The sequence below is a fragment of the Falco peregrinus genome, chromosome 6 (genome assembly GCF_023634155.1).
Source record: "Falco peregrinus isolate bFalPer1 chromosome 6, bFalPer1.pri, whole genome shotgun sequence".
Classification (NCBI taxonomy): Eukaryota; Metazoa; Chordata; class Aves; order Falconiformes; family Falconidae; genus Falco; species Falco peregrinus.
The window spans coordinates 32,189,225-32,201,410 of record NC_073726.1 but is presented as its reverse complement, the minus strand read 5'-3'; the positions used below and the strand labels follow the sequence as shown (position 1 = coordinate 32,201,410).

The following is a 12,186-nucleotide window of genomic DNA, read 5'->3' as shown; positions in this document are numbered from 1 at the left end:
AAGGGACACTGTATTTTTATTACATGTATTACATACTTTATTTTTATGTAATATCTTCTCTTAGATTGTAGCATACTGTTTATAAATCAACATGAAAACAGTCATGAGATTAAAGTAAGGCTATAGTATGCTTACAGTGCTCTAGGTTACAAAATTACCTATAACTTGTGAAGTGAAATAAACCAAATTATTTATTACAGATGAAATTTGCTCAGAAAAAGGAGACACCAACATGAAAGAAAATGAAAGCAATACAGTGAAAATATTATTTCTACCTAGTGATCAGCCTAGGTAGTAAGCTGAATCCCAAAGGAGTGGGGGGTGGGAGAAACAAATAGTTTTGGGAAAACAAATTTCAGTCAGGGAAAAGTTACATGTCCTTAATTCTGTTCACTTACTTAAGTGAACTTTGTTTTACAGTCTCATCTACTATCTTTAATTAATATGGATTTCAAACAAGAAATAAAACAGACATGCTAAAACGCCTGGGTGCAAGTGATATGTATTATTCCTGTGAAGCCAAAAGACTTATGACTCATCTCCCTGTTTACATAGAGCCAGAAGGCCACAGAGAAACACTGCAAGAATGTCTAGGGAATCAAATCAGACATCTAACAGGAAAGTAAGTATCCTCAATTCCTACCTGTGAAGAAATCTATCAAGGGCATCAGGTGAGAAGAAAAAACCTAAAGAAATACCTGCAGGCGAGACAAGTAACTCCTAGGGAAGTCAAGTGTCATCAAGAAGAAAACAGCTCCCAAAAATAAGGAAACCAAAAATACTGACTAAAATACATGAACAGATATTTTTCTTTCTTCATTATTCTCCACTTCTATACCCAAGGAATATCTGACAACAAAGAGCCAGACCAAGAGTTCAGGGTAAGCAATTAGGCACTCAGAATAAAAGGCTATGAAGGAGCTGATTAGATGAGGCCATCAAAGCCTGACTAGATCTCAGGTGACTCACTGACAGAGCACAGCTGGAAAAACAATCAGAAAGACAGTGATCATACCCAACATATGACCTTCATGGATCTGTGTAGAATAGTCATAAACTAGAAAAGTAGGCTTCCTAAAATTCCCTGAAAATAAAGAGAGCTTGAAAATATTTGCACAAAGCTCCCAAATTCAATGTGTCTGTCAGTCATTTTAAAAAAAATAATCAGTATGTCACTAGAAACTTGAGGAACAGTTTCAACACATAAGGAGAAAGCACGGGATCTAAACCACACAACTTGATGCTGAAACAGGACAGCATTTTGAAAAAGGTAGAATTCAGATAGACATAAACCTTTACAGCTCTGAGAAATTAAGAGAGTAGTGTCAGTTCTTAAGGGTCTTTCCCAACCTAAATGATTCTAGGATTTCAAGTCACAGAAGGAGCTAAGTCACAATATAAAACTCACAGTAGAGGTGATGACAGTCAAAATACAAACAGAATCTGCTGAAGTACTTTATAGCAAGTGTTAATATGAAATCCTGCATGGAGCTACACGCATAGCCCCTGCACACCTGTGTCCAGACATACAGAAAGACAAAATCCAATTTCCCAGAATTATTTTCCATGAGATTTGTCTCACATCTTACAAAGCAGTATAAACTTTTTCAACCTCTCCTTAGACTGCTGAGTTGCTTGTTGACTTGTCTACACAGTGGTTTGCACACTATGTACCAGAAACACAACTAGTGGTAAAATCAGCTTCTTCAGTGGAACCAATTTAAAACGATGAACCATCCTGCCCACCTCTGCCAGGTGCTGGTTTTAAGTAAAGAAGAGAGGCCCTTGTCGGTGAGTTTACCAGCGGAATGGACTTGACAGCTTCTACTAACAAATAAACGGAGGCTGAAAAGCCAGAGACTACTCTACAGCTCCAAAACCAGGTGACACAGTCACCACATCCATACTCCAAGTACTTGATGAGGTCTCCTCCATGTCCCATGTGGTGTCCCTAAGAAATAAAAATCTCTACGTTCCCCCCCACCCCACCACGAGTCAAAAGTACATGAAACAACACAAAGACTGAACTACAGACCAAAGCGGTTTTTTTCATAGCGTGAAACCTAGGTCTGTGTTACACAGCCCAGCGTGTTAAGGGCATGCAGTTGTTTCTGACCTAGCAAAGGCTAGTAGTGCCCTCATAGCCAAACCTGGGGCTGTGATGTTCATGCTACATGTGAGGACTGCTTCCTGGCACATTACTCCTCAGACAGTCCCCAGGTATGATACAGGAGAGCACTAGGCAGCATGAACCAAAATCATACCAGAAAACCTTACTAATGATTAAACCACAGACTCTACTAGCAGTGCAGCAGCTGAGCTCACGCCCAGGTCTTGCTGTCTTTAACAGTATAAACTTAGTCAGACTGGTTCCACCAAACAACTCTGAATTCTGGATTACTCCTCCCTCCCGAGCCATCACATTAATTACACCAGACTACAAGGCTGTAGAAAGCAGGCTCCCCCCGCCCCCCCCCCCAGTCCTCACACCACTGTGGAACTGCAATATGCACCTTCTAAACACATCTCAGTAACGACCACTATGATATTCTCTAACTTAGTATGAATAACACAAATGCATGATCCATGTTATAAATATGTTTGACAACTACTGCTGTGTATTTCTGCAGAGCTGTATAAATTTCTGCTCATCCTTCTGCAACAGTGAGCAAGTTGTCTCCCCTCTCCACCTTGCACAAAGACATTCAGCAGGAATCCCCTTTGGTCCGCTGTAGATTCTTGCAGAAAACCATCCTCCCTCTCTGTACACACTCCACAAGTACTTCTAACTTCGTTACCTAGGCTTCGGACTTGTTCCTGGCATGAGAGCAGTATTAACTTAAATTGACCCTCTAGAACAGAAAAGCAAAACAGTGCAGGAATCAGGAGTATTACCATACCTTACAGAAGCTTTTGATATTAGTCAGGCTGTGTCACCTATTTGTACAAGCAGATATGGCAGGAAGCCCTTTTTTCAACAACCTTGTATTTACCTGAGCACTATTCTTCCCACAGAAACCTCAGCTACAGTGTACCATTATACTCTAAAGGATCACATTTTTCCCCCCAAGAAATTTTAATATAAAACTGGGAGGAGATACCCACTTAGAAATCATCATTTTGGACAGCTGAACAGAATTTCCATATTAACTCTTTCAGAGGTAAAAAAATCTTCTCAAACCAGCATTCAGTTAGCTGAGTTAAAAAGGGATGCTAGTCAAAAAAAGAAAGCATGTGGGAAAGAAAATTAATTCCTTCACATGAGGCCCCTGCTGACTGCTCAAAACATTAGTTGGGAATCTGAGAAACTGCTTTGTATTCCTTATGGCCATATAAAGGCTCCAGAACAGTAACACCAGGTAACGTACCAACTTATGCAATTTGTGGAGCCTCGCTTCATGAACTCAACAGTGAAAGAAACAAACGGCACAATGATAAAAGAAGTGCCTGCTCATAGAGGCTGAGTACACAGCAGCACCTGCAGATAAGAAAAAAAGAAAAGTAAACAAATCCTTCCCCAAATAAAAACTTAATGGAAGGATCACAACTGAGCTTGAGAGAAACTACAAGGAAGAAATCATAACTTACACACTTTGCTTCCAACTTGGTCTGCACAAGGATTTTGAAAGTACCTGAAGAGGAGGCTGTGCTGAAACCCCTGCAGTTCTTAGGCACAACTGTGAATCTAAAGCAGGAAGTAAGAAGCCTCCACACCGCCTTGCCTTCACACATACAGGCTTAATTCAGTTTTAGTTTTCATGCAGGTCCTGTGATGAATAGTTATACACTTGTATAGGCACATAAACTCAAGTATTCAATTATAAGAAACTTCATGGGTACATTGAACTTAATTTACCAGGAATGAAATGCATTCCTGAAACAAATTTAAAGCTTAAACCACTTATCCACTAAATTAAACTTCAATGAACACAGCTGTTAATGTTCATCATTTTGTATTTCTTTCTAAGAAAAGCAAAGCTTGTTTGTCAAAAGTAATCAAATTTATGCTGACAATGATCAGGCACTGAACACAAATTATGCCTTCCACAAACAGAAGTATTTCTCTTTTCGATCAGATGTTATGAAGACAAATATTGATCACCATGTATTAGTATTTCCCTACAAGAGCGAAGTCAGATGACTAAGTAGGGATGCCCAAACTGCATCCTCAAGGCCACAATATCACCAACCAAACAGCCTCATCTGGCTCACAGCCAGGTTACAGTTACCCACTTTCCCTTCAGTCTCACATTAGTAACTGCTAGCTCTCCACTTCCTGACTTCTCAGGGGCAAAGAGGACGGCGATTTCACTTGTAAGCACTTTCTGAAAGCAGCAGTATTAGGTAGTGCACACACAATATAGTTGAATCAGATTTGCTGAGCATTGTGCAGATCCTTTGGGAATGTAAAACCCACTGAACATGCATGGATCAGCAGCACTACACATAGGCACACATATACTAAATTTGTTCACATGAGAGAAGAGGATGACTTTGGCAGAGAAACCTGTGCTGCTACATCTATTACACAGCCCATTCTGCTGAGAAATCCACACTCCACTGTTTCAAAACTCAGTTTCTATTTTAACAACAAAATAAAGCAAACTAAAACACACACACAATTTAGCTAAAAACTAGCAATCTCGTTTTTGCACAATTCATTCAGTGTCTTTAAAGCCTCCAGTTATACCAGACAAGACCACCATGCAACGTTATTACTCCTAAACTCAGAGAAGTTACCTTACAGATTAGAGTTACTGCACGGGGTGGGTTTTTTTTCGTCTCCAACAATACTGACAAAAGGCATTTGAAGAAAATTAAGACTGCACCTCATCCAATTCAGAATGGGTCAGAACACTGTTGACTTCTGCAACTTCCATTCAAATTCTTGCAGCCACATGCATCACGACACTGCCTTTCCTGACATCACCATGCAATGCATTTTCCCACAAGATCTCTTAGGTGGAACACAAAGAATAGTACTCCGTGAGTAGTGTTCAGTATTTTGTTTTTCTTTATTTTTCAAAAAGGGGCCACCATGCCTTATTTACTACCATTAACACACTCAAACTGCTCTGAATGCATGCCCATATTGCTAGAAACTACGTGATGGTCTGATGATACGTGATCATGGGAAGATGGAACTCCTGTGTTCCTGTTTTCCTTATACACATCACAGGAATAATTTGGGTCTCCCAGACCATACCAATCATGGCAGTTAAACATCTGAAGCACCCAGTTCAAGTCATGAACTATACAGGGCAGCAAATTCCCTGCAACTAATCTCACTTACTTTAAAAACGCTGCACACACAAGATTGACTTCAGATGCAAAAATATTTTAAAAACTAAGTGTTGTTTTAATATTTAAACAACACTAAATTTGAATACTTTTTAACCCATTTTTATGGGAACATCTGTAGACATACAGTAAGATTTCCTCACAACTCTTTCTATTGCATTCACTACTATTGCTTAAGTGCTTTGCAAATAACTGTTTTCATACCATCTGTGTGAAGTGGATCATGTTCTTAATCTGCAAATAGAAAACCTAAGATGAACATTACCTGGTAATTAGCTGTCAGATACAGGAGTCCCACAATCTGATTTAGCAGAATCACATACAACTTCATATACTCAAACACAGCTCCTCCTAATTTACATATTTCTGTATTTTACTCACATTTTATTTACTCACTTTTTTATAGAATACCAATGTTAAAACCACATTATTATGTGAAATAATCCTTGGCCTAACATCTGAAGAAATACAGTATAGAAAATAAAACATATGCCTTAGCACATTTGGGCATGCCCTGTAGCACAACTGCATTTTCTCTACAGACAGAAGTTAATATCAAGTAACACCATGGCAATATACTTATAAAAGATGAATTACTACTCTTGAATGTATGCACACAGTTCTACTTCGCAAGAACTACATGAAACCTAGATGCAAAACATCTTTGAAAAGCTGTGGTCAGGTATGACTAGATATGAGTTATCATTACTGCATACTTTGGATAATGAGCGTAATTGCAAACTGATGCTGTATGACATTACACTGCTGCACAAAATAAAAAGCCAGGAAATGCAAAATAGACACGTATAAACTGCAGTGCGAGTTGAGAAGCTTATTTGGCAGCATAGTCTTGGCAGAGATTCACGTACAAAACTCTGGGGAAGCTTATGTCAAACAGGTTTTCAGCTGTGTTTCCTAACATAGATGCACATAATACTTCAGCTCTCTGCATTCATCGCAGTTTGTCACACAGCTAAGAAGTCACTACAGACTTTTACTCCCTAACTTTATGTACCGCTTTCAGCATAGCTTACAAGGTGCCTCTATCAAACATTTACAGCTTTCTAACACTGCCATATCTCACTGCTTAAAAAAATTTCAACATGTTGGATCACATCAAAAGCAAAGAATGGTATTTAAGCAATCAGAACTGTATCAGAGCACTTCTGTGGGATTCTCTTTTGACTGCATTCCTTTTAGAAACCGCCTGCAATGTTCTGGTAAGATACTGAGCTTTTTTAGAACAAAAGGTTAAAAAAGATCAAATGTGGTTTTCCTTCAATTTCCATAGGCTCTTGAATGACTTGCAACTAAACACTTAAGTCATAACTAAATGGTCACACTAATAAATCAAGTTTAGATGATTTCACCAGCCACCTAACCTATTCATCACTGAAGTTAATTATGATAAACCCAACCTGCTGTGGCATGTTTTTATAATTACATCATCAGATGAGTGCTAATTATGTAAAAATTTCATCCTATTCTCACCTCCAATTAACAAGGATTCTTTCAAAGATACTGGGTAATTTGTACACTAAAACAGAATGACTATCCAAGCTTCTATCACAAGCTAATCCCTTGCAGAGAACAAAAACCTGCATTGCTGTTACAGAGAAGAGTGTGAGGAATCAAAGACATGGAAATACTACTGTGTATGCAAGTCAGTGTTGAGAGTTGAAAACTAGAGTAACTTATCCTTTTGTGGCATTGGATTAACAGCTCCACAGAAATTTGGTACTAGGGACAAACTTTAGCCTTCTAACACACATAATTTGAATTTACTTCAAGAATATGATACAACATATAGTGTAAAGACAAGGTTCAGTGCTACAAATGAAGTGACATTCTTTGTCTAGCAAATCTGTCTAGTGTTGACAACTGTGATTCAGTGTGGAAGTTTAACTGCCTCAAATGTATCTTCACAAGTTGCATCTTGTATAAAATAATTTGGATTCATAAATAATTCTTACAATAATTTAAGATTCAGCATCTTAATTTCTTTAATTTCTTGTTGCTGCACAATCTAAAAGCAATAAAGGGACTCCAAGAAACGCCCATCACAATTGCATACACAAAACAAATTAACAGCTGGAACAAAATGATAGCAACTTCTACCTAGAGTGAAGGGCCTTGAATGAGGCCCTAAGCTTTGCAGCAGTATATCATACGCAATCAGGTACAGCGTAACTGTGTGGCTTAACACAAAGAGTGAATCATGTCTCCTACTAGCGTCACAGACTTCAGAATGCTTAAGAAGCAAAATTCCCTTACTAGTTTCATGCCAGCAATACAAATTCAAAAGCAAGTTTCTAGCAGATGACCATAGAGAGACCTTCGGCAGTGATTTCAGACACAAAAGGTATTGGTAACTGTGATAGTTATGATCCGCGGTTTCTTAACTTGGAATTACGAAATACACTGGGAAAATTTTGCTTGTGTGACAACCATAAAGATCAGCATTCCCTTTTTACAGCAGGATACTCTAAATCATTCTCGTTTTTACAAACAAGAACATTTCAACCTTTCACTTGAAGGATTCAGATTACTTATTTCAGAAAGGTTGAACCTCATTACCTAAGTGATTCAGAGTTTCCCCTTTTCACACTCGCAGGCCCAAAAATTGGTATCTCATACTCTCCCTAATTGACTTCCAAGTAATGTTAATAGCAAAAAATCATTCTGGTATGCTTGGTCCAAGTTTGCCAGGAAGAGGAAAGGATTCAGCCCATGTAAGTTTAGATGCCTGCACCTGATGTAGTGAGACCCCTTTTGTCATCAGTGGGGAGAAAAACACATCTAGAACACATTAAACCCTACCCCCATGCCAATGTCAAAAATCACTCTGAAGATCTCAAATATTGCATTGGTTCTTGGTTCTTTTGCCAATACATATTTACTGAACTATTCCCATACCTCACACTTAAATGTCAAACTGGTCGTAACTGATTAATTTTTTTGCAGTGTGTTCGTACACTGCACAGCAAAACTAGTGTTCACAGACACTACATCATTTGAAATAAAATGCAAGCGGAAAGGAACCAAAGGTAACTATGAAGCAAAGGATTTCAAACTCCTTCCAAGGTACTGAGAACAACAGTTCTGTGTGATTACAGCACAGTTTCCAGAAAAACAGCCAGTTGTGATTTGAAGGTTTAAAGCGATGGAGGACCTGCACACGTCTCCCCCACGGCAAAGCTTTATGTTGGCTTTGGATTAATCTTCTCAGCCTTCCCAATTTATTCTCCAATGTTTTGAGGACACCATAAAGTAGCAGAGATACCACAACATCCTGCCATGCTCAGATATTGCTTCTATAATGACACGGAAGTTATGTTAACCCTACTGCCACAGGTATACACCAAGAAGGGCACATTTGTGTTTCTCGTCTCCTAAAATACTCTCCAAACAACTCAATTCAGGGAAGCAGGTGACCATGCTATCACCACAACCTGAATGCTTTAATATAAAGCAGAGGCCTCGCATATGGTTGGGCATTTTTTGAGCATTAGCACAACAGTATGTAGTATATATAGTATGTAGTGCTATACAATAGTAGCATTTTTTCATGCTCTAGAACTCAGCAAGTCTTCTAAAAGATTTTTAAAAAAATCATCAGTAAACTAATTGTTTTTTCAGCCAAATCTTGTAGGGGGGGTTGATGCAAGTTATCTTTATATTGCGTACATATTAGCACCTTCTTCAATTAAGAAAAGATAAAATGTCCGTCACCCTGAAGATAGTATCATTGCTGCCCAACTGCAAGACAGACATTGATGTCAAATAGTTTTACGTTGTTTTCAATTTTACCATCTCTGTTAAGAAAAAGCTATTATTTATGTATTTGCCAGACTCCACTTATTCCTTATTAAAGTAGTAACTTTAAAGTACAAACTTTTAACTATGCTTGTCCTTAGCATTACAAATTTTAGCTAACGAGTTCTAATCTTCATTACACATAACTTACCACTGTCAGACTAAATCCCTGTACACATCAACGAGCAGTCCACAGCACTGTGACTCACAAGCTGAGAGCCACTGAATTGCAACACTAAAAATAGGAGGAAAATCAAGCACGGAAGTCAGAGCCAGACGTAACACTTCTATTTGGGAGTGGATTTAGTGTTGACTCACCTGGTGAGGTACGGTTTTACACACTATCTTTTGCTAAAGTTAAGTAACACTGTAATTGTTTTTCAATGTTTGTAATGTTGCTAGACCTATCTTCCTTATTTTCAATATAAAATAATTGAGAAGCCCATTTCAGCCAAATAGTTCTGCTTCAAGGAAAATGCTCTCAGGTCTGGTATATTTTCTAAATCTATTCTTAAACAAATCTCCTATCTCTGTGCTTTGCATCAAGGACTTTAAATTCAGCCAGAGTTTTAAAACAATGTGTATTTCACCCATGAGAACAGCAACATCTGACAATATCAAAATACAACTGAAAGATCAGTTTAAGGATTGGAAATAAAACCAGTGTTCAGCAACGTATTTGCCCATCAAACATGAAGTCAGTATTAACCTTTCTTGTTTACCACAGCCCCAGTAATTATGTATTTACAAATTTCATAAAATAACAGAATGGACAAAAAGTGAAAACATCTAACACTAAAGCAACGTATTTATTCTGCTTAGTAGACAGAATAAATATTGGTCAATGGCAACTAGAATTGACTGAATTCTTAGATCTAAAACATAAACTCTACTTTTAGCAACAGAATTAGGCTTAATTTGCACAGAGTAGAATCAAAAGGGAACTAAGTCATCGAAGATGAAATAACACTGCTGTCAAATTCTGTTCAAATTGGGTAAGCTGTAAGTCTTCCAATAAAAAGCAAGTTGACAACTGCCAGTAATAAACTGATTAAGTCTCACAGCAGCTACAACTTTCTAAGGTTCCATCTGTTCTGTACATGTGCCACCCTGGGTCTTTGCCAGATCTGAGGCCTGGGATTCTCTTCTGTATTGTCAGTGACAGGACGCCCCCGCTGTGCTCTGTCAACAAAGTAGTAGTGCCTGTTTGAATACCGAGGTGACAAATTTGGAACTGTGTATGATACAATTAATACAGACAGCCTAGTAAATAGTAACTGAGATTTCTGGTCAAGAATAGAAAATATGGATTAAAAAACGGGGCATGGGAATACAGCCAAAGCATTATGTAGTAATACCACTAGGGCAAACAGTGACAACTTTTGGAATATTTGCTGAAGAAGTGAAAAGAGTGAATACTATAAGGAAGAGCCTAACAAACAACTTGGAAAAAGTGTAAAAACATTTCAGAATGAGGAATCCTGCCAAAGAATCTGCACAAAGACAATAGATCAGGTTATACAAGGCATACTTTGAGAAGACAGTCTCTCTGCAGAAATATTTTTGTTGGTGTTCACCATGCAAAAGCATGGTAAGGGTCTCATATCAGAACATTTCTTCATGGAAGACTCAAAGAATCTGCTTCAAACGGAAGTGCTGGTAGAACTTAAAAACAAGTTAACAAAACGAAAAAACGAGTTGCCAGAATGACAAGGTATTTATTCTTTGAGCTTTGAAAAAACTATTGGTATTACTGAAAAACACGATAGCTGAACTACTCAGGATCATATATAATCTCTCACTTAAAATTGCCCTAGTACGAGTGGTTAACATAATCACCATCTTTAAGAAGATTCTAAAGGAGACCAGAGAACTACAGATGAGGAAGCTTGATATTTATACGGAATAAAGTGGTGCTAGTTAAGTCTAGAACAGTTAGGGAATAAGTGAGTAAATACGACATAGTGCAGAAGAGTCACCAGGCCAAAACAGTTACACTTCACAGGTCTAATACAGCTTTAAGTTAAATGTCCGGAAGAGAAAGCTGGTTGACAGCCTGCTGCATTTCAAAAATGCATTCCCCAAAGCCTCCTACAGAAATTAAACTACGCTAGAATAAGAGCTAATGTCCTTTTGAGAATAAATTACTGGTGAAAAGACAGGAAATAATGGTGGACCCTAATGGTCAGCTTTTGCAGTGAACGGAGTATCCAGAAGAGTTCCACAGGAACCTGTTCTGGGACCTGCGCTTTACAATACATTTGGAGAGGACATGTCCATAGACACTATTCAGAACAGAAAAGATGAAGGCCAACTATGAAAAGATGCAGGATTTCTCTATTGGGAGTGGCTGGGAGGTGAATCAGGAGATGAAATTTCACATACATAAGCACAAAGTGAGACAAAAAGGTAAACATGCTTCTACATTTACATATGCATCAGCCTCTGAGCTTGTTATTATCACTCACAGATAACTCCAAAATATTGTTAGAGAAACACACAACAAAAATAGTAAACTTGGTGCTCAGAAGACAAACAGGCAGATAGTGTCAGGAAAGAAACGGAGAACAAAACAACCACCATTAAACCACTCTAGAACTGCATGCTTTACTGAACCCTCCAGTTCTGCTTCCTCATCCCAAATGAAATACAGTCAAACCAGAAAAAGTACAGAACGTTACTGAATATCTGCTGTACAAGGAACAACCAAATAAAATACAATTCTTCAGCCTAGAGAAGAGGCAGCTGAGAGGGGCCGTGCTCTCTCCACAGCACTCAGTCACATAGAGGAAGCAGCTGTTCCTCTTGTCTTCCACTAGGACACCTTGGTGAAATCACATGGAAACAGATGACAAATGACAGGTTCAACTTAAAAAAAGGAGACTGTTCTTCACATTCCAGGTAATTAAGCTGTAGACTTCTTTGCTGTAGGCTCTTCTGAATGTTAAACACATCCACAAGCGTATGAAAGACCGGGCAAAATTTTAGGACGCAAGCTCATCCTGACCCACTAAATTCAGTGAAGCCCCCTAGTTATGGGTCATTTGAAAACTATCACCGTGTGCTTGC

At 38.4% G+C, this 12,186-nt stretch overlaps 1 protein-coding gene across 2 annotated transcripts in view; it reads right to left on the bottom strand.

The window, feature by feature from the left end:
• PAWR (pro-apoptotic WT1 regulator) overlaps positions 1–12,186 on the bottom strand; it is an 84,575-nt gene that overhangs the window by 28,801 nt on the left and 43,588 nt on the right. The window lies entirely within an intron of this gene.